Source organism: Asparagus officinalis, chromosome 7, assembly GCF_001876935.1.
Source record: "Asparagus officinalis chromosome 7, Aspof.V1, whole genome shotgun sequence".
NCBI classification, from domain to species: Eukaryota; Viridiplantae; Streptophyta; class Magnoliopsida; order Asparagales; family Asparagaceae; genus Asparagus; species Asparagus officinalis.
In genome coordinates this window covers 642,542-645,809 of record NC_033800.1, presented here as the reverse complement: position 1 = coordinate 645,809, position 3,268 = coordinate 642,542, and positions in this window count along the sequence as shown.

Genomic DNA, 3,268 nt, shown 5'->3' with positions numbered 1-3,268 from the left:
CCGCTGTTGGCTCAAGCAGAGGTTGAAACGATCGCGATCTGCCCGCGAGCAGAGAAGCCCGGTTCGAAAAGAAAGCCACGGAAGGTAAAGGGCTCATTTCTCATGAGCTTGCTAATTATGAGCTTAGAAAAAATAGCGGAGTAAACATTTTTTAACAAGAATAAATCTTAGGACAAAATTTTAAAATAGACTCTTTTTAAATTTTATTTTTAAAAATTGACCCTTTGAGATTTATTTAGCATTTTCGACTTAGTTTCTCCACCTGACTAAAACCGGGTTGAAAATGCTAAATAAGTTTCTAAAATTTCACGGGATTTTAGAAACCCTATGAAGTTTAGTCCCTAATTACTCGCACTAATCAAAACAACACTAAACTTCACGGGATTTCAAATCTCTTGAAGTTTGGCCAACTAGTTTCTTCTTGTCATATTAATTAAAGCGTAGGAATTCTTATTCATTGGACCACTGGCTACATATCTTGGACGTACACTTTATTGAAAGAGGGCAGAAAGGTTCTAGTCTCTGACCCCTAGCATTACCAAGAGTTTTATCGTCTCTTGTGCATGTAACTCCAAGGACTAAGACATGGGAAGCCGTACTTAATATTAAAAAGGTAAATAAGAGAGGGACTATGACATGGGAAGCTATACTTAATATTAAAAAGTTAAAGAGGAGAAGCAAAACACAACAAAGTCAGCAGCCAGTCCAGTGTGCCTCAAAAAGTTACAGCCAAACTTCACAGGATTGAAATCCTATGAAGTTTGGTGCTATTTTAATTCGGACGAGTAATTAGGGACTAAACTTCACAGGATTCTAAATTCCGTGAAGTTTTAAAAAATTACTTAGCATTTTCAACCCAGTTTTAGCCATGTGGCTAAAACTACATTGAAAATGCTAAATAAATCTCAAATGGATCGATTTTTAAAAATAAATAAAAAGGGTCTATTTTAAAATTTTGTCCAAAATTTTAACTTCGGATAAATCTCTTCCATCCTTAACTTAAAATATTCAAAAAAATTACAAAACACCCTAAAGATTCATAATATGCAAGTAAAACTAAAATTTCAAATCCTATGAACACCGCCGTAAAAATTTTAGGATTTATAGAAAACACCTTGAAATTAAACAAATTGCAAAAAAGACATTCAAATTCAAATTTTACAAAAAGGTCTAAAAATATCAAAGTGAATACGGTACAGAGAAATTTTTGAGGGCTTTTTTGCAAAATTTAAAAGTTTTATGGTGTTTTCAGTTAATTGTTTTATGTTTGAAAGTTTTAGTTTTTTGTAAATTTAGAATTTTATGGTGTTTTTTTGCACGTTTTTAATGTTTTAGGGTGTTTTTAACAAATTCTAAAACTTTTGGTGCTGTTTGTATTTCCATGATTTTCATTGTAATGTTTTTGATTTGGAATATTCAGTTTATTTTTTTTAATTTTGATTTTTGAGGATTTCAAAATTTTAGTGTATTTTCAATTAATTTAAAAATTTTAGGGTGCTTCTTGTAAGGTTTGAAATTTTTAGTGTTATTTTGAATTTTTACGATATTTTTATAATTTTTAATTTTTTTGAGGATTTCCTTGTAGTTTTAGAATTGTTGAGCCGTTGCTTGTAATTTCCTATTTACAAGAGGATGTTTGTTATTTTTTATTTTAGGGGGCTTTTTTGGTAAGTTTTGAAACTTTTTGAGTTTATTTATAACCGCACATAGTTAAATAAACTAAGCCTAAACTTTTCCCTCATTTTGATCTTACCACTTCACTTAGTTAAAGTTTTATCCTCATACGTGGTTAAACTTTTAACACTACTAAAATTTTAACATGATAATGAACATGGTTAAAGTTAGAAGAAAGTTTACTAGGATAAAGTTTTGCTACGTTTATCCTACCAAACAAGTTACAAGCCTTAAGGGATTCACATTTTAGCCCCTATCATTCACTTTCACAAAAAAGGCCCTAATACACTCTCCCTCCCCGCTTTCTTCTTCCCGACAAACTTCTCCTCTAAACTCTGCAAACCCTCCCCTCCTCGCCTCTTCGGTTCCATCTGCTGCCCAAATATCCCTTCACCCCCATAACCCCCCAAAAATTACCCAAACCTCTCTCCAGGAAATTTTAAAAGAACCCCTCAAAACCCCCCTAGCCCCCCCCCCCCCCCCCCGGTCCTGCTAGCATTGACAAGCTCTTCCTCTCTAGCTAGCGAACGCTCTCCTCCTCCTCCACCTCCCATTCAACTCCCAGACCCAAAACCAAATCTGAATCCAAAACCGACCTGAACAGCTCCGACCGCATCAAAGTTCGTGAAAAGGAGATCTATATATGGACTACATAGAATAAATCCTTGTGTTAAAGTAAGAGAGAGAGAGAGAGAGAGAGAGAAGAGAGACTTGGGTAAATTTCCCTTGAATTGAATATTGAGGGTGTACATATATATATATATATATATATATATATATATATATATATACAAGTAGAGGAGTGTGAGGTTTGTTCTCATAACCAATGTGGGACTAAACCCACTACTAACACAATATTATCAACATCCCCTCTCAGACTCATGTTGGATCAAACAAAGTGAATTTGCGTACAAGAAACTGGAATTGATGAACGGGTAAGACCTTTGTGAAGAAATCTGCAAGCTCGTCAGCGGATGAGACATGAGGAAGTAGAATTGTCACAATAGAGAGGAGTATGAGTCGTAACAGAAATACCGAAATCACTGAGAAGACGACGAAAATAAATAATCTCTTTAGCTGTTGTGAACATTGCACATTACTCTGCCTCGATGCTGAAAAGAGCAATAACATCTTGTTTATTACTCCGCCAGGAAATAAGAGAATCACCAAGAAATATATAATAACTTGTGGTAGACTTCATGGTAGTGGGATCATCAGCCCAATCAACATCAGAATATGCACAAAGCTCTAACTTGGATGTAGCAGGAAACAGAAGAGAGTGAGTGCTAGTACCTTAGAGATACCAAAGAATCTGTAATAAGACAACATAGTGTGCAGAACGTGGGGCACTAACAAATTGACTGACAATGCTAACAGCATGAGAGATATTTGGTTGAGAGATGCATGTTAGACCCTAAGGTCGCTATGAAAGAACCCTAGAGGGGGGGTGAATAGGGTTTATGCTTATCTAATCCGATTTTATGCCAATTTAAAACTTTTTAACAAATATGTTCTTGCAAGATGATATACAATTACTTATTGTTTGCGTCAAAAGTTGGTTTTGTCATGGCATTCATTATATCTTCAGTCGATT